The following is a 21,573-nucleotide window of genomic DNA, read 5'->3' as shown; positions in this document are numbered from 1 at the left end:
TGAAAATGTTTCGTATCTTACCAAGTCACAGGAATTAAATTCCAACGTGGCTGAAAACTATTTATGTAGAGCTGTTCGAAATATTCATTTTTTCAAAGAGCTACATGAATTGAAGAAGGGGAAAGATTGTTCATCACAACTCCAACAATTGTCACCATTTAAAGATAGAGAATTAATTCGAGTTGGCGGTCGTTTGCAAAATTCGGAAATGAATTTTGATAATTGTCACCCTATCGTGCTTCCCAAGAATGACAAATTGACCACGCTTCTCATTGATTATTATCATAAGAAGTATTGTCATGCTGGCCCTCATTTATTAACGTCTCTATTGAAACAGAAATTATGGATTTTGTCATCACGTGTCGTGATAAGAAATCGTATTTGAAAGTGCAATCAGTGCTTTCGTTGTCGCCCTGTTCTAGTACACCCGAAAATGGGTAACCTACCTTCATGTACAGTAGTGCCTTCCAAACCGTTTGAGCATTGTGGTGTCGATTATTACGGACCTATCAGGATTATTATGGCTCGGCATCGAAATCCATTCATCTCCAAGTCGTACATTTGTCTCTTTGTTTGCATGGCTACTAAGGCTGTGCATATTGAATTGGTTTCCGATTTATCAACTCTCATGTTTCTAGCAGACTTCCGTCTTTTCTTGTCTCGCCGTGGTCCTTGTAAAGTTATGTATTCCGATTGTGGCTCAAATTTTGTTGGTGCCCATGAGCAATTGTTGGGATTATCACAGTTATTGAATTCAGCTGAATTTCAGAACACTCTGACAAATTCATTAGAAGAGTTTTGCATCGATTGGAAATTTGTCACTCCTGGCTCGCCAAATTTTGGTGGAATATGGTAAGCCAATGTGAAATCTGTCAAGTCTCATTCGATCCGAGTAATTGGTACACAACTACTTACATATGAAGAGTTGAATACTATGTTGGTCCAAGTGGAGGCAGTCTTGAATTCGAGACTGTTGTGACCGTTGAGCGAAGATCTGCGTGAGCCACTCGCTCTGACTCCTGCGCATTTCTTAAAGCTGACACCTCTGAAGGCTTTCCCCATGAAATATGTGTCTGAGACTCCAATGAGTCGGCTCACTCGATATGAGTTGATTGACCAATTAATTGGTTCAGTTCTTTTGGAAACGATGTAGAGTGGAGTATTTATATGAGTTGCAAACTCGTAAAAAGTGGACTAAGGTGTCACCCTCCCTTACCGTTGGTATGCTAGTAATTGTCGATCAGCCTAATTTACCCCCATTGCAATGGCCTATCGGTATCGTGGAAGAGGTCTTTCCAGGAACCAATGGACAGGTCAGAGTAGCATCGGTGCAGTTGAAAAATGGGCGGATTAAAAAGCCGGTAACGAAGTTGTTCCCATTGCCTACTCAATAGTTCAGTTGTGTTTTTTTTTGTATTATTATTTTTATTGTTTGTCGTTTCAGTCTCAACTGGAAGTTAATTTTCAGGGGGGAATGTTCAAGCCAGTTTCTTTGTATAGTAGTTTCAGTTTTCCTTTTTCCACTGCATAATGCTGAGGAAGAGATTTTGTCCTGTTATCGTTTTCATTCCCACGACTTGAGCCATCCCCTCCGCTCTAGGCGTGTGCGTCCCGGAGCTGAGTTCAGTTGCAAAACAGATCTCATCGTCGACAGATCATTGTTTTTCGTTTGGATAGTTGATCCATAATGAGCAACTCCTATTTGTTTAATTTGTTATTTTTTGAATATGTCATCGTGAGAAATTTGTTCCATTATTATTGTAAACATAATGTATTCGTTTCATGTAATTGATTCATAACTTGTGCTTGTGTTTTTGTTTGTGAAAATATATTGAGAGTGAAAGCCAACGCCCTAAATCACTTAAAATACTTTGAGTGAAATATATATGCAGTCAGTACAAATGTTTGAGGACTAAGGACCACAAGAGCAGATCACAGACCATCGCAGAATAATATTGATTTGTTTTCACCCATCTGTCTCCTCCATATTCCTTATTCCAATGTACCACCTGAAACCCTGTTTTCAACAAATCGGTATATAATTACATCATAGTTTGGATTGGGGTAAGTGATTTTCCTATTTTTTTTCCTGAGTCTAAATACAGGTGTGCTGAATTGAATATATAAATGTGTTTATTTGTATCATACAGTCCAACCCAAAAAAACCAAAGGCAAAAGGCCTATGGATTCGTAGTTTTTGTAACATTATCATCATACACTGCATTGTCTACTCATTCTGCCGCTGTTCTAACATGACTGATCTGCTTTTGAGTAGCCTGGTCATGATATTTTATTGCTTCAACAGTGTTATCAAAGAACACTTCATTTGACTAATTCTTCTAAATCGACATACAAGTTCATTAATATACAAGTACACTATATAATATAGATACAGTGAGTGCTGAAGGGTGTTAATAAAATGGTTCATGCATGGACAAATAAAAATCATGATTCTTCATTCTTGAGATATAAATATATTTATTCATATTCTAGATAAGAATTAATTTTTCCAGTAATAATATTGTTGCTCTACATTTGCTCTATCTATACAATGAATGAATTATCTCTTCTATATTCGTTCTTCCAACCTCCTTTAACCAGTCATTAAAAATTTTTTATAAATATATTTGGATTTACCTTCAGTATTACGTGGATTTTCAGGCAAATTGATAAAAATTATAAGTTCTAAATTGATTTAGCCATCTGTGACGCACACTATTTGCCAAGCAAGTAAGTTATTGGAACCTAAAGCCGGCTCCAGACATGTGTGATTCGGTAAGCCGCGAATGTTCGGCGTTCGGTGAACTAATTTGTCTTGATATTTGACAATTAACCAGCACACATCTACACACATGCGTGGTTTTCCGAGCACTTGCTCCTTTTTTGGAATAGCAAATATTCGTCAACTGAATGTCATCCGCCACTGTCAACATGGAACAGCTGTTATGTAGCTAAGGTGAACATGATATTTTCGAGCTCAAAATTTGAGTGGTTTCATGTTTTATTTTGTGAATTTAAAGTTTGTTCCATGTTTTTACGAAAGTTTTACTATCAATATATCCGAATTTGAAATTGTTTGTTTTATTCTAATGTATATTCTCAGATTGTGATTTGGTGTAGAAATTGAAATGAACATAACCTATGTATAATATTTGGACAATTTGAAACTAAATTAGGAAATTGGAAAAATTTTAAACAATAGCCTGTTTCTTCTTTTTTGATCATTGTATTGTTTGTGCTAACCAAATAAGTAAATAAAATTATATGGATCTCGATATTGAAGATGGATGCTTTTCTTGCTTATCCTGCTTTTATAAATAAACCAAAATGAAGCTGCGTTTACACCGGAGTTAATAACACAAGTTTTTAACATTTCTGTTATCAACTGATGTTAATTACAAAAGTTAAAAATATCATGTTGAGTTGCGTTTACACCGGAGTTGATAACATGAGTTATTAATAAAAAGTTGTCAACTTGACTGAATCGACAAAAAATTTCTTGAAAAAAGTTGATAACTCGTGTTTTCAACAGAAAATTCCTTGTTATTAACAAGATTTATGTTATCAATCGAGAGTCGGTAACTTTTGTTAATAACAGGTTACTATCTTCCTCACAACCCCCTCGCCCAGCATCCCTACCCTACAACTACAGCTGTTCCCTAATAACTAGAGCTGCAGACAAAACATGTGGCAAAGTTATTAACTTTCGTTGATAACAAAACTAGCAGCAAAAATAAAATGTTATTAACTTATGTTGAAAACTTTCTGTTTTAAACTCTGGTGTAATTTATTTACATTAGATCAGATGAAGATCATTATTGTAATGATCACACACTTGTTTCAATTCAAATTGCAGACAATTTTTTTGCTTTTTATTTCGGCTGTTATATCATATGAATAGTCTTGTTGAATGAAATCAAATGGAAGTCAATAAATTATATTGATAACAAGATCTTGTTAATAACAAGGGATTTTCTGTTAGAAACATGAGTTATTAACTTTTGTCAAGAGACATTTTTGACAATTCAGTCAAGTTAATAATTTTTGTTAATAACTCGTGTTATTAACTCCGGTGTAAACGCAGCTTTAATACCCTTTGTACCCGGGTCAGTAACTGTATAGGACATGGAAAGCCCTAGAATTTTAACTTCAATTGTTAAAAAAAAATATTTGTATAAATTTTTAAAACATTTTAATAATTTATTAACCTGGACGGGACTGGTTATTACCCTAGTGGAAGAGATCCATAGAAATCGATAGAAAAACTCTATTGATATCAATATATGCTCATGGATATCAATACGTGCTCATGGATATCAATAGAAATCCATGGATACCAATAGAAATCACGGTAAATACAGTCAATGAACTTATATTGATATCACTATTAGTTTAGTGATATCAATAGGAGTCCATGGATTGCGGTAATTTTAAATGCAGTTTAAAACTGAATAATTTTGGCAGATTTTCAATTTTCCCGGAACAATGTATTTTTGATGACTGATTCGGGTGTAGAAGTGAATTTCCAGCACTTTTTGTCTCTTGCAAAAATCGTCTACAGGGCACCGTTAACAATATATATATATATTACCTTTTGCGGTAATTTTAAATGCAGTTAAAAACTTTGTAATATTTTTGGCAGATTTTCAATTTCCCGGAACAATGTATTTTTGATGACTGATTCGGGTGTAGAAGTTAATTTCCAGCACTTTTTGTCCCATGTGAAAATCCTGTCAGACGTGCCGTTAACGTGCTACTGACGTTTAAAATTTTAAAAAAATTTTGGTTCATCATGGAAAATTCTGAAAAAATTCATGGACGTTTCTGTTCATATTATCAACATTGTCCTAGAATTTAAAGTGATTCCATTCAAAATTGGAAAAGTTATAACACTTTTTCAAATTAGATCACAGTTTATGAGGAAAATCATGCAGTATCCGGAATCACTCACACAGACTTTGAAATGATTTTTGGGGTTTCAATTCAAATAATAGCAACCTACTATTTTATCGTTTCCAACATTATTCCAGTGTCAAGCACAAATGTCCCCCCATAAAAAATCAATAATCTCCACCTGAAATTAATATCAAATATTTTAATAACAGTAACATTGTCAATAATTTTTGAAATTGCCACCATTACTATGGTATCGAATGAAAATATCGATATATTATCAATAATATTGATACTGTGGAATAGAAATATCAAAGTCTCAACAATCGATATATCAAACTAATTCTAACTTTTTTCCCGGGGAAAACTGATTTTATTGCATTCAAAAATGTAGAGATCAGGATTGTATTCTACTTTTACTTATTTAAACTAAGTAATTTGAATAATGCATTTCCAAACAAAGATGTAGATCAGTGGTTGCCAAACAGTCGATCGCGAGCTACTGGTAGCTCGTGTGGTAGTTTTTGGTAGCTCACAGAAATGCTCGTGCAAAAGAATGTCGTCCTGTTTGAATATAAACACTCTCCCAGTCTGAAGAAAGTCAATCACGAGAAAAATTCTCCACAGCAACGCAGCAATAGCCAAGAATACAATTCTTTCAGTCTTGAGACAACAGTCTGATCAACGATTTCAAGATTTTAAAAGCTTTATTATGGTACAATTCATCAACTCTCTTTGGAGAGATCCATGCAGAAGATTTTGCAGCTTGTGTTGTAAAACATTTAGGTGGAGATCTGGCTTCAGTTGGAATGAAATTCGTGTATTTTCAAAATGATCTGTCTCTCAGATCACTTTCTACAACTGGAAATTTTTGGCCTCAAGTCCCCAAGAAAAATATACAAATATTATTCAAGTTGCATTGAGGTTGAAAGCTATGTTCAGCTCTACTTACTTGTGTGGAGCATATTTTTCAAGTATGAAATTGATAAAAAAATCTATATATAGTGAGGTCCACGTTATAATGGCAGTGGATAAAGATAGAAGAATAGCGATACCGATTCTCTGCATTAATTAATTATATTTCTACACTATCAAAAACATAATTGGTATCGTTGTGGACCTAGAAAAGGATAGTAGCACCGGCTTTGTCGAATGATAAACTCGGATAGCAAAACCAAAGTTGATCAAATACTGTCATTATAACGTGGACCGCACTATAGGAATATACTGACTGATGAACATTTGGACAACTGCATCAGAATGGCGGCTACAACGTACACTCCAAACATCAAGAAAATACTTGATGACCAAAAAGAGTTCCACTGCTCTCATTGAAATGTAAATTTCAACGTTTGTTATACTTTTTCTATGGGATAAGTAGATTTCAACACTAGAGATGTATCTTAATAGTCAATAAAAGTGTGAAATATAACTTAATAATAATAAGAGAAAAGCCTCTTGAATTTATCATTGCTGGAAATAAGATGATTATTATTCTAGGCAGACACATTCCAGGGTTATATGCTGGTACATATATATTTAAATGTGTAACAAAACTTTTTATTTAGCCTAGCCTAAGTAATTGAAGTCACCACAAACTAATCTACACTCATGTTATTATAATGAACTTAATATCAATAATATATGACTGTGGATTGATAGATTAAAATTTATTCAGTTGTTTTCTGGACCGGCAGGTTTTATTTAAACTTTTTTCAGCAAGCAATTGATTCATTTATTTATATTAACAGCTTTATTTATATCTTATTCCAATTTAGAAAAACTATCGGTGTAGCCCTCTCATTTTAGCAATATATATTTTATATAATAAGAGAGAGTGAGACTGTGTGTTTGCAAAATGTGTGTTTTTCCAATTTTCCAGTCAAAAAATATTATTTGAAATATGTTTAATTATAAGTAAACTTTTGTTTCATCTCTGATAGGAGCTGTGGAGATGAAATTTTCCAACACAAAAGAAAAAGACATAGAAGCAGTACGGTAATCAAATACTGGCTGAAGTCTCCAAAAACTCGGTTTACCATCAAAGAGAAATCTAAGTAAGTCTCAATTTTGATTAATTTGAAACAGAATATAAAGTCAAACAATTTTTTCTATGGGTGATGTCCACATGAGCTCTAGGCTTGTGCTAATCATTATAAGTTAGTAATCATACCGGGTGAGTCATATGTATGGGAACCTTTCAATAAATTAGAGACTGTTGTAGATATAATACTGTAGCTTTCTGGATATGTTACTGGTCAAATACTCTAACTCTTGACGTATGGTACAACTGAATTTCAACCCCTCCATAAGGGGTTGACCAGGTTCAGAATGTATAATATGGTGACTCAAGAGTTTTAACTGGAATATTTTCAATGTAAACGCCTATTGTGTGGTACATTATTTTTAAGGGCTTTTTAAAACAAGAAACATAACATCAATTAAAATGTACTATGAAACTTGAATCCAAAACGGTGGCTGGTTGAAGTTGTAAACAGTTTGTAAAGAAATGAGGGGTTATAACTCAAATATTTTTAATGTAAACACCCATTGTGTGATACATCATTATAAAGGCCTTTTTAAAACTAGAAAGATGACATCAATAAAAATCTATGATACTTTTATCCAAAATGGCAGCTGATTGAATTTTATCAATTATTTCTTTAAAAACCAAAACTTCAATCAGCCGCCATTTTGAATAAAAGTATCATAGAAAATTTTTATTGATTTCATCTTTCTCGTTTTGAGAAGGCTTTTAAGATAATACACAATGGGTATTTACATTCAAAATCTTTGATTTACAACCCCCAAGTCACCCCCTTATGAGGAGTTGAAATTCAGTTGTATGTCAAAAGGTGGAGTATTCGACCAATAACTTATCCTGAAAGTTACAGTATTATTCTATCTACAACAGTCTCCAACTTATTAAAGGGTTGAAGACTGATGTTTTGAAAATAAATTCAATTTTAATATAAATTATTGTTGTTTCTTCATTTTATTAAAGCAAAAATCTCCCTATTAGCCATCCAGACATTTATGGTTTTTTCCCAATGGGTGATGCAAAGCTATAGTGAGGTCCACGTTATAATGGCAGTGTAGGAAGATAGGAAAAAAGGGTTGCCAGATCTCAGCCTTGCCACCCAAACAGCTGATACTGGTATATCTGATGAATTTAACTGTTCACTATTGTTGAAAATAGTTAATCATATTTTATTTGTCAAGAAAATATATTTTTTAAAGATGTGATAATAAATTTTCATGATTGAGATTAAATATTTTGTCAATTAGTTGAATTTCTACATTGTTGATGAACGATGTGGCAGCATCGCAATGCGTGAAAGAGATAGCGCCATCTGCTTTGTTGAACGATAGACAAGGATAGCAACACCATTGCAAATCACACACTGCCATTATAATGTGGACCTCACTATAATACAAGCAAATGGCTGATACAAAGTCCAAAAGCTGAAAAAAGAAGCTTACATGAAAAATATTTGAAATTTGTAAGTTGTTGAATGATTACAAATCAAAATGAGCTTTCTTTTTGTAATTATAGTTTCCAGCTGTTAGATTGCATATATCACCTACTAGGAAAAATCCATTTGTCTGAATAGGACTTGATGGTTCAATTTATTTTCTATTCAGTTTTTTGTAAAATTATTGTGAAGTTAGGGTAGAGAATTTACTTCACATTATATTGTGGTTATTCAAAAGTTTTATAAGATTTATAGTTTTTTAATGTAAAAATAAATAATTGAGAAGGTTATTTTTTAGAATATTATAAAGGTAATCCTTCTCTATCTTTCCACAATAAAATATTGTAAAAATGTATTTTTAAAAACGTTATTTCCATGTGAATTTTTGGAAATTTTCATGCGAAAGAAATGACCAAATATGGGACAAGAAATGAAGAAAAAAACGTTTTATTCATGTTCTTTTCTGAGAGTTTTTACATGTTCAGTAAAACGTGAAAATGTAAAAACAAAAAAAACGTTATTATCAAGTTTCAGTTTCACGTACTTTTCACGTGAAAAGTTGGAACATTTCCACCTTTTTTTCACGTGAAAAAAATTGTGTTTTCTCGACTTTTCCACTAGAATATGACGTTGTAATGTAAAACTGTGAGGACATGATTTTCACGTGAAAAAAACACTCTTGTGTTATCTTGGACTTTCCTTTCACGAGAGGGAGAGTCATGCATATTTGAATACATTTTTAGGTTATTAAATAAATTTGCTAGCAGATTAATTCAGGAAATAAAATCCTCATTTTCTAATTTTTCAAGATTTTATACTTTGAACTGTTATGTGTTCTAGAAATGTTCAAACACCGGATCCTGGAGGAAAATCTGAATGCTTCAAAAATTAAGATTGAATTGAGGTGCAGTAACATAAACCGGTATGTAGCTCAAAAAATTGCTACTTTAAACAGGAAGAGAATAAAGTAATCTGGAGCACCACAATAAGGACCTTTCTTCATAGATAATTTAATGACATGCGTATGAGTTATTTTAATAAACAACTTTTCACATTATTTATGTCTTAACTATTTACATTCCTTAATTTTTCATCAATATGTCAATAGACATCTATTCACTGAATCCAATTTACTTATATTGATTATAGGTAATTGAACAGGTATACTCCCTTGTCTGATGCTAGTCGCAGCTGGGTTAGAATATTATAATCCTTGCAAATTTTATCTTCATCCTAAGCTGCTCTCCTAGATTTAAAAGAGGATTTTTTCTATAAAGGGGACAGGCTGCTTATAGATGGCTATTGATCTGTATTGATATAAATTCAGCTGATTATGTATTGATATCCATGGCTACCTATTGATGTGTATTGATATCATTAGGTATTTGAGCCAATACACATCAATACAAATCCATGGAAATGTATTGATGTGTATTGATATCAATACAGCTGGTTATGTATCGATATCCATGGATATGTATTGATTTGTATTGATATCAATAGGTATTTGGGCCAATACACATCAATACATATCCATGGAAATGTATTGATGTGTATTGATATCAATACAGCTGGTTATGTATTGATATCCATGTATTGATTTGTATTGATATCAATAGGTATTTGGGCCAATACACATCAATACATATCCATGGAAATGTATTGATGTGTATTGATATCAATACAGCTGGTTATGTATTGATATCCATGGATATGTATTGATTTGTATTGATATCAATAGGTATTTGGGCCAATACACATCAATACATATCCATGGATACCTATTGATGTGTATTGGCCCAAATACCTATTGATATCAAAACATTTTTTTTATTGATCTCTATTGATCACTTCCACTAGGGTATCTAGTTTTAATCAAGATTTTAATTATTCATTAACTAGCAAGCGTGCTCAGCAAGGGTTCATTTAAAAGTTGACTGATTAAAAACTTGAGCGAGTAGAATCTTGAAAAGCTTGAAGTAGGCCTAAAACCATCTTCAGTTAATTATATGCAAAATTTCAAGTTAATTTCAGTCCACTAGTTTAGGCGTGATGATACATGGAACATAATTTTCCTATCCCGTACGTGTATGAGCCATTTTTTTTCTTTATTATAATATAGATAAGTTCTTCAACTTGGTTCCAACATACTTGGGCATACAAGGAAAATCCACTAAGTCCAAAAAAGTAAATTTTTTCAGGAAATCAATTCCAAATTTCTAACATGAATCATAATTTCCTTATAGTGATTTTTCACAAAATAATATCATACTGCAAGAAATGAAATATTCTTCATTTGCTTGATAATTGATTATTTGATTTGATATGATTTAATATTCATAGTTTATAGAATGAATTAAAACATAATGAAAAATCAAGGTTTGGAAAAATTGCACTTAGTACGCCCATGATAAGAAAGTGACAGAACTCAATTCTTGTTTAGAAACCTTCCTCAACTTAATGCCAACCTTACAAAATTGGACTGGGTATTAATTTTAGTTACCAATTTTAACCATCTCTTTCGGAGAGGTAGTATCTCTAGATTATAGTTCTATATTAACAGATGGTATGTACATTTCACTTGAACATTCGTCCATTTTGATGTGTTCAAAAGTCCCACAACGAGCACGGATGTTCACTGCTTACCGAATACCAAACATCCATCCACACTACTTGAGATTGGGCGAGTATGCTAGGTGTTCGCCAAATTCCGCATGTCTGGAGCCGGCTAAAACAACGAGCACGAATTTTCGCTGCTTGCTGAATAGACAAACATCCATCCACACTACTAGCGATTCGGCGAGTCGCTGCTCGGTGTTTGCATGATGCATGTCTGGAGCCGGCTTAACTCATAAAAAGAAACGTCATTAGCCAAAAAAGACTAGACTATCATACTGTACATTAGTTGTTAGATTTTTAGCTTTTCTTCCATTAGGGTGGCAGGGGGGCCTAGGCCCCTTCCAAGGATCAGATAAATAAAGAAAATGCGGGTCTATCTATACACGAATCCTTAGAATCGCATACTGATTTAATACTTTTTTCAAACAGCAGTAGTATAATTCCTTCTACAGTATCAACAATGTAGTAAAATTGCCTTGAATGTATGGATATGGGTACGGAGTAATAAAGAATATATTTTTCCTACAGTTACCTTGAAAAGTGGCCATTCCTGCACTGATTACAGAACGCAAAGAATCACTTTTCCGCTCTAGTGCGGGAAAAATTTTTTCCTGCACTCCAGATTTGCATTATGGCAACGCAAAATAGTTAGTAGGTTATATGGAGCACCAGTGCAGCAAAATCAAAATAAGATGGTAACAGTGACTGTGGTGCACGTTATTATAATATTAAGGACAACGAGGACAGCGACAGCCACCACCCACACAGCACACAGCCGCTCCTTCATTCAAACACAACTACATTATTCAATTTTATTCATTAATAATAAAATTACACAGAAAAACATTTGATGGATTTCAGGGAATTTTACCCATAATTACCCACTTTTCATATTCAATGGTAACTGTAGGAAAAATTTAATGTGAAATATGTGCGCAAAGTTCCTCTGCTGCACTCAACAAACCATTCCATAACGTTTCTTTCGGTGCAGCAAACTGTCACTTTGCGCACTAGTTGCACAAATAACTATTTCCCTGTGGTATAGTTGAAGCTTGAATATAGAATGGGTACAATTATTGATCAGGGCACAATAAGTGAGTGATTGTATAAATTTCAACGTGAGGATGAACAAGTTGCAAGATGTCACAGTGAAAGCAAAATAAAGGGCACAATCAGACAATCAAAAATGTATGTACAGAGTTGATGAGAATTATGGGAATAGCTTAATGTTTCTTCAGCTTTCTTTATTCTAGTTATTTTCCAATTAGAATATGACTCCCAAGGAAATTGTTGAATTTGTCATGGTAAAAGAAAATTTTTTCTGTTTCCATGATTTTTAAGAAATCTGTTTCAGTGTAATTCCTTCTTTAGGGCCTCTCTGTAGGCCTATATTTCTGATGAATATTTCATGGATCAATAACTAATAATGTATATGTTTGTATTGATACTTCAATGATATTGATACTATGTTAGGCCTACTGTGTAGATAAACAATCTATTTTCATCACAGTCAACTCCAAGAGCAGAAGGCCTCTTTTCCTACATGTTATTAGATCTAACTTTCTTGATCTAATGAAAACAATAAATTTATATTTTCCTGATCAAGTAGCGAAAATAATAATTCAACTTGAAAATGTGAATAAAGAGATGTATGAAGCATATAAGCAGCTTATTGGAGACCACTTCAACTTTTGTAGGAAAATGATCTGAAAATATGATTGAGTTGACTCTGATATCATCTATTAAATCTACCAGTACACTGGATATGCAACAAAAATCAATGACCGAGGCCCCCTGTCCACTAACAAATGTGAATCCACCATCCCTATCCCCCATTGGTCTACCATTCAATATTACCATGTCATATCTTTCGCAAAGCTCTAGAATCGCCTCATCTCCACCAATCACTAAACTGTCTTTTGATTTTCTTGAGTTATTGACTCTTACTACAGTAGCTAACAATTCATCAGGTAATGTTCGACTATCTCCTATTCTACTATTGAAATCACCTAGCAGTATGAAATATTTATCCTTTCCATGACTCTCCAGTAAACTTCACAATTCTAATAAATCCCTATCACATCTCTCTTGCACACTATTCAAATAAATAGGTATTATGTGGGCTTTGCATTACCAATTTTTAGCGCTATAACTTCAGTATCATCCAGTACAACAAAACTTGCTGTATTTTGTAACTTCTTTTTATTGTAACCGTACAGAATCCCCCCTCTTGCTCGTCCTCTATTACAGGTTCTTATTGCGGGAATAAAACGTAAATCGTAATCTGAAAATATATGGCCAATACATGCACTATCGGACTCTTCAAGGAAAGTTTTGCATAAACAAAAAACATCATACGATTTAATGAAATTTATAAAATTAATATCATTTGTCTCACCCTTTAAACCCGCAACATTGTATCCCACTAATTTGATTATAGAACTTTCATTTTCTGTTTCACCAATACACTCATTATCTTTATACTCGTGACAGACAACACTTCCCTATTCCTGTGCCCTATCAACGTCCTTTTTCTCGACACCAGTTTGTCATTTCTCCAGTATTTTGTTTAAATAGCCTTTGAAGTCCACTTTGAACATTTCTTTCAATTTGACTAATTGAAAGAAATTAGTCACAAGAACTTTAGTTACGTGACACGTAGGAAAAGGGGGGGGGTACTGCTTGCGCTCAAAAAAGAAATAACGCGAACTGTAGGGGAAAAAGATTTACCTGAATGTTGATCGTCTGCTCGTGGAAGGACAAGTGTTTACCTTCGATGATGAGTATCACTCCTACCAGCTTTTAGTTCATATTCATCATCGAAGGTAACACTTGTATTTCCACGAGCAGAAGATCAACATTCAGGTGAATCTTTTTCCCCTACAGTTCGCGTTATTTCTTTTTTGAGCGCAAGCAGTACCCCCCTTTCCCTACGTGTCACGTAACTAAGTTCTTGTGCACCACAAAACTAGTTCCTTTAAGCTTGAATGTATTTTTTAGAATGCAATCAAAGTCTTTATCTGCTGGAATATGAGCTATTAGTGGTGCTTTTTTTTGCGGCCCTAAAGTGTGTGCTCTATTTACATGTATGTCCCTCCCACACTTCAACACTTTGACAAAAAATCAATTTGTTTATTCTCGTCGGATAATTCGCTGAAACATTTCTGCAGTTCTGCAATGTCGGATTTCGACGCCAGGGAGCCAAGCTTCTGATCAAGTAGTTTACTAAGAATATTTTCAATATTTTCCGAATTACCTGCCATGACTGATGAAAGTTCCAAGTCGCAATTGTTTGACACTGTAACTGAAGTTGGCTTTTTATTCTGTTGGTTGCTGTCCGGCGAACTAAGAGATCTTTTCTCTCTCCTACCACTCGCACTTGAAAAATAATTATCTACAGTTTTTTGCATTCGGTAAAAATTGACACAATATTCTTAATTGTACGAATAGAATTGCACAAAGTATGGTTAGAAATTTCAAACTTTATTCACGTTCCGAAAACAGTTCGCTTAAAGCGATAAGAGAGCTCAATAACAAGCGTCCGTTCTCTACCACGGCTGATAGCCGACTCTCGGAAACATCCTTCTCTAATATTTATAAAATAAGGTTCAAAAGCTCTATTTTCAACATTGCATAGGAATTAAGATGTGAAACTTCTCTATTGAAAATGAATATTATCTCCAAAATAAAAATTGATATTAAGAGAATCATTTTGTCTACTTGGATTTAGAACACATATTTTCGTTGGTTATACGAGAGTCCTGTTGGGAAGGTTCAAAGCAGCTTTCCAAACTGGCTGGAAATTCCGGAGCGATTCAATTACATCTTTGTTATTCAATGAGGTATCTTAATTGGGAATACTTTTTCCTGGAAAACAATTCTCCAATAATAGCTGTTATTGAAATATTGGCAAGGTATCGAGCAATTTCAAACCAATCTTCTCCCTTCAGTCCTTTATAATTAAATCGGGAAACTCTTTGACAATATTGTTTCTATTATCACTGGCTCTGAGAATTTTTGAATTCTTGTTTTTGATGGAGTAAAAAACTGAAATTGCTTTGTTAATGGCTCTTGAACTTGCAAAGAAATGCTGTATTATATTAATTATTTTGTCTCTAAACTTTTCTATGTATTGTGAGAACTGACTCGACCTAAGGGTCCTTTGTAACTTAATTTGATGAATCGAAAAGGACTCACCGGCTTTTGTGCTTTTTGGTCCCTGGATAACGATTCTCTGGTAGAGCATCAGTCTTTGTCCGTCAGCCTTTCACACGCATACACACTAATACCGTTTATTCAATTTTTTCACTTGAATCAACCGCACACTTCAACCGATTGCGAGCGAGTCCTGAGAAGTCTAGAGATGAGTAACGAAAAACAGCCAAGCTCCTTCAAAGTTGCTGAGAGAGAGTGCCATTACAACGAGAGATAAGATACTTCACCAAAGTTGTTGCGGTGAGGGGTAAGGACCCTCAATTGACAAAGATAGAAAGTTGATCTCCGCAAAACCAAATAAGCATAGAGCTAGAGGGGTAATTCAGAGAACACCTTTCCGAGAGAGGATATAAAAATATAACTTGACAGAAAACATTATTACATTTATAATAACACAGAATTGAAATAAAATATTTATTGTATCAAAGCAGCATGAATTGAAATAATAGCTGGCTGGCATCTTATCGCTATTATACTGATCGCTATTCTCTCAATTCGAGCTATGCCAGCCCGCTTACGAAATGTGATGTCACAGTATGTGAGAGACAGATTTTATCTCACGATATCAACATGGTTAACAATTTATGGGAGATATTTATAGATTATTTTGATACAATAAGTAATCAATCAACTTCTCATTCCGTTCTAGGGATTGACTCATAGTCCTGAGAATTGAACATATCTTATCGGGAGACAATTTCAAATACCGCATTTCAACATGTCTTACACTCCCATGAGCAGGAAATTGAATTAAAGGGCATTGTATAGCAGAGTTCAAACTCGTTGCTATGACAGCATACACAGGACAAATTGGCAAGACGGAGAATTTGCTTATTCTTGGAACCAACCACGAAAACTGCGGCAACAGAATGAGAGTAATCAGGTGAATAATATTGTATTATAATTATTAATAATAAATTATTGTATTGATGAACAGCAGTATCACAACATTGCGCGGTATCACAGTATTTCCACCTGATTCAATAAAAATTGACAGCTACATATTCCCAGTTCTATAAATCGCTAACTTTTCATTGTTGATCGGAGAAAAGAGCAAGAAGCAAATAGCTATTTAATATTTCATTCGAGCATCATCTATTTTATTCAGTATTCTTAACGAGCTCTGAACGGGATAAATTGTTGTTCACAGAAAATTTGAACTATCTGATAAACATACAAATATTCTTTTCATGAATATTATGATAGTCCTCTTCAAACTTTAGACCTTAGACTTGATAGATTATACGATATATACTCTCTGATTATGCTCACCTCTATTCTACATGTACTCCATTACACATTATTCCACTTAATCTTCATTAAATAATCAATCACAATTATGTGGTTATTTGACCAAAACCGTTTCAATTCATATTAAAATATTATGAACTATTTCCATGAAATATAAGTCTAAATAGCACTCGCTTTAACCGTTTCAATTCACATTTAAATATTATGAACTATACTCATGCTTCTATACATAGCTTCTTCAGATATCGAGTAAGAGTTGGATATGCTGCAAATTAGTGTCACACACTACTGCTTGTCTGCATCAAGAGAGCTTTCAATTCAATTATTGATATGCATTCTCATCACTCAGCCATTATCCGACATTGTACATGTAGCCTATGGGAACAGCCATTGATATTGGTGGTTTCTCATGCCATAAACATAACAATAACCATTGCTAGTTATCCTCGAGAACGTCTGACCTGTTGGCAATATGCGTACCAACACTAAAGGATAAAGTGATATGAGAAGCAGACTGAATAGCTCTGTATAGGTGACTTCATATTTTATTATAGCGTTATACATTCACTACTTGGTGATCTGAAAATGTTGGTATGAGTCGAAGATCTTTGAATAGCTCTTTAAAACGTAATAGAGCGATATATTTTAGTTGTGAGGCGGGGAATAACATTCTGAAAGTACCTGATCCTAATTTACTAACAACCCATACAAGAGCTTCAGCTTCTCTCTTGTAGTAAGACTGTCTACTATGACCATATTATTATTAATATCGGGGCACCGAGCTTCGCTCGTTATTTATTTATTGACTATTGATAAACCGAACACAATTCTTTAAAATTATTGGGGAAGGACTAACAGGCACAGTCCAAAACTGTTTTTTCCCAGAATTTTGATTTATAGATTATAAATAGTCCAGAAAGTAGGTTATGTTCCATACACTTGAATTCAGGTTTAATTTTCAGTTCAAACCTTTGAAAACAAAAAAAAATCTAATTTAGATTATTTACAAACCAAATTGAATAACAAAATAACACTCACTAATCACTTAAAATTGTCAAATAATGATCAACTTTGAAAATTATGATATACTCCAGTTTAAAAGGATTATCATGTCATGTCAACAAATCTGATTATCTTGATAAAGTCGATTAAATTGTCTAGCTAGATAATATTTCTCGCTGATTGATTACACAGCTAGAAATAAATCTTTTTCTCTCCCACACACGCATCTCCTGTTTCGACAGACGACGAAATTATCATCTGTTTTTTCAAGGATGGATAATTGTTATCCTTTTCATGTCCTCCAGCGAGTTTTCCCAGGGATGAGACCTAGTGCAATCGAATTTTTATATCATAAACCTACCATGTTCCAAATTTCGTGGAAATCGTTAGAGCCGTTTTCGAGATTCGTTGAACATGAATAACCAGATATAAAAATATAAACAGATATACAGAAATTATTGCTCGTTTAATATAATAGAATTTTATATCATAAACCTATTATGTTCCAAATTTCGTAAAAATCGTTAGAGCCGTTTTCGAAATCCGTTGAACATAAATAACCTGAGATAAAAATCCTATTATATTAAGGGAGCAATTTCTGTATTTATATCTGGATATTTATGTTCAACGGATCTCGAAAACGGCTCTAACGATTTCCACGAAATTTGGAACATGGTAGGTTTATGATATAAAAATTCGATTGCACTAGGTCTCATCCCTGGGAAAACTCGCTGGAGGACATGAAAAGGATAACAATTATCCATCCTTGAAAAAACAGATGATAATTTCGTCGTCTAAATCTACGATTTTCAAGAAATTTGGAACATAGTAGGTTTATGATATAAAAATTCGATTGCACTATGTCTTGTCATTGGGAAAACTCGCTGAACGACATTGAAAGGATAATTCATCCTTGGCTAAAACAGCTGTGGATAGTAAAAAAGTGAGTGAGCGAGTGAGTATGAGAAATTTAAAATATCGTATCCCCGAAATTCATAAGATGACATATAGCCAGCTGTGAAATATAAACACGATCATTTCAGAGAATATTGTGTTCTAAAAATAACGAGCGAAGCTCAGTGCCCCGATATTAAAAATATAAACAGATATACAGAAATTGCTCGCTTAATATAATAGGTTTATTATTCCATTGTAAGACATAATAAGACACATAATAAGACAGGACGCATTTACGTCAAGTATTCTGGAAGGTACAGTTGATGGACAAAGGGGTCGTGGGAGACCCCGGCTACAGTACTTAAGACAAATGACGAAGGATCTGGGTGCTATGAGCTATATGAACAATGGAAGAGAGTAGCAATGGACAGATTTAGATGGAAGGCTGCCAACCAATCAAACGATTGAGCTGTAAGAAGAAGATTATTCCATATCATTAAACTTAGATATGGCATGATCTTACATGTTCATACATATAAAAATCTTATACATCATATGATCTTATACATAATAAAAATATAATTTAGTAGTACGGCCATGAGAATATAATGAAGCCTTCTAGTTTTAGACTAACTATATATTCATTCCCCTCAAAGTTATCAAATGTTACATAATATTGTAGAAAATAAAAACTCTCCAGAAAATAAGTTCATCGTAGAAATTTGTGTATTTAAACTGTGGATATGGAAAAGTGGGTGAGAAATGTCTCTATTTTCTGGGGCCTTGATTTTTTGCATATTCATACGCATATCTGATTCACTAAATAATAATGCTTGTTTTTGTTTGAGAAGAATAATGATATGATTAATAAAGAATATGATTCAATATTTGTATGAGTCATCAATCATGATTACATCATGTGAATGAATCTACTGTTAGTTCTCATGGCTTTAGAGCTTTAATGGCTTGATCCTGATTTTTATAAATATGCCATTATTTTCAGAACAAGCATTCACTTGTTTGGCCTAACTCCGGTATTAATATAAATAATGAGATATATGCTTTGTACAGCAACAAAGTGAAGTTCCTTGGAATATATACCGTGAATGTAAATGAACCCATTTTCATGAAAGGGTGAGAGTTTTTGAAAGACTGCATTCATTTCAGCTTCAAGACACGGTAATCTCATTCTATTCCATGATACGAAAAATATATTCACTTATTCAGATGTATTCAGCTATCAACAGAAAACGAATATCATTCTCTGGTACCGTATAACCTGCAAATAATATTGTTCTGATGTTATTGAATCAGCATACGCTTTCAGTTGCAAATCATAACAATCTACTTAAAATGTGAGAGTTGCTGAAGATAAAAACTCAACTTCATTGATTTTCGAGGGAACTATAATGTTGAGATCATTATTGCACAGAATGTTATGCTGATTTCGTTCCATCTCATCAATACCTATGTTTAATATAATAAGAAACTCATAGGCTAGTTGTTATCTAAGTTTATCAGATTAAGTGTTATGAAGTAGTTTAAGTATAGTTTTTCAGTTTGTTGGAAGTTTAGAGATATTTGATTTTCCTGCTATCCAAAACAGATAGCAATTTTATTCAATAAAAATTCAATCTCAAATACAAACCTTGTTCAATATTGATACTAGATCTTCTTTCCAATTAGAAAGTCACATCACACTTTTTATTATTGTCGAAATCATTCTCAATTTCTCAACGATATCAATTCAATTTGGGAAATGGAACCAAATGATGATTTTATTACAATTCTTGAGCCGCAAGTTAAGGTTAACGCGGGGTAAAGGCACGATATGAGGCTCGGTGCCCACTCACTGGCTCGCAGCCGGATATCAACTGAGGAACTAAGTTGAAAACTCACTGGAGCTGGCTTTCCTCATCACTCAACGCGCGGGCGCGTCTCTCCACTCACAAAGGGGTGGCGAATACACACTAACACACTCTTGTTATATTCTGACTACCATATTCACTCACATGAGACGCATTCAATGAACCTCGAGGCTCAAGAAAATACACAATTTTTCAAGAATTCCCAAGATGATAGAAGGTGCTGGAAAGCACGTATGGACCAGACCTATCATGTTAAATGTTGACTTGTTAAGTAATCTAACAAGAGTTGCTTTAAAAAACTGAAGACTTGAGACTTTCTTAAATCATTGCAGTGAATATTCTTGAGGCTCAACGCAGAATTTATAAGGTGATAGTAAAGAAGTACTGGAAATCAAATCAAATCTTATTTATTTTTCCTTAATGATGGTTACAAAGTTGGAAACTTAAAGTATAAAATACATATCATAATAGTTAGATATACAGTAGGTAGTATAAGTAAGATATATAATATATAAGGAGGGTCCCTGCAAGGTTAAGAAAACCTGAGCGCAGAGGCCGAGTGCTGAATTTTTTTCATAAATTGATATGAAATATAAAATATTCTTAGATCAAAGATAATTAAAAGATTTTCACAGTATAGCAATGTAAAAACTTAAATATCCATCCTAACAATGTGGTAGTAAGAAAGGAGACAAGTTATGAAGATAAGCTGAAGAAGAAGACTTAATATAAAAACATGAAGATGTAGCTAATGGGAATAGGAAAAGCCAAGGTGTAGAGTTCAGTGGATGAGAGACATGACAGAGTTTAAATCGGTACAAATCCAATTTTCTATATGTTTTTTAACATGCCCAACCGGCTTGGATGTGATGAGATTTTGTGGAATACTGTTAAAAATTCTTTCATAATTATACACATATTGTTTTCTGCAAATGGATAGATCAGTTCGGGGACATTCTACTCCTACGCTTTTTTGTTTTTTAATCTATTAATATTATAAAATTCATGAATTTATGTTTCAGCTTCTGGCATTTATCATTGATATGGTGTTTCCACCTTGAATGAGAATCCAATGTTATCCCTAGATGCCTCACTTCTGTACTCTTCCCAGAACTAGACAGCTGCATTGTTGTGGGAACATTTTGGGACAATTTTCTCTATGTATTCTTACATACCAGTTGGACTTCAGTGATCTGGTACTGGGGGAGAATTGCATGCAAACACTCTCTTTATCATTCAGTGTCAGAAAATGGTTGGATAATCAGGATCGAACATTCATCAGCCCATTCTCAGCACTCCCAATCACCTTGTCCCAGGTTGAACCTGTGAATGTTAAGGTTGTGTCGTCTGCG

General features: G+C 33.7%; 1 protein-coding gene across 1 annotated transcript in view; it reads left to right on the top strand.

The window, feature by feature from the left end:
- The first annotated feature begins 1,657 nt into the window (after positions 1 to 1,657).
- The window catches only part of LOC111056193, a 74,127-nt gene continuing 54,211 nt past the window's right edge, over positions 1,658 to 21,573 (top strand). The window contains exon 1 of the mRNA XM_039436625.1: positions 1,658 to 2,064. The gene's annotated coding sequence lies outside the window, so the exon portion shown is untranslated. The remainder of the gene's footprint in view (positions 2,065 to 21,573) is intronic.

This window comes from Nilaparvata lugens, chromosome 1 (assembly GCF_014356525.2).
Source record: "Nilaparvata lugens isolate BPH chromosome 1, ASM1435652v1, whole genome shotgun sequence".
Classification (NCBI taxonomy): Eukaryota; Metazoa; Arthropoda; class Insecta; order Hemiptera; family Delphacidae; genus Nilaparvata; species Nilaparvata lugens.
Note: the sequence above shows the minus strand (reverse complement) of the source record. Positions and strands in the feature narration are given on the sequence as shown.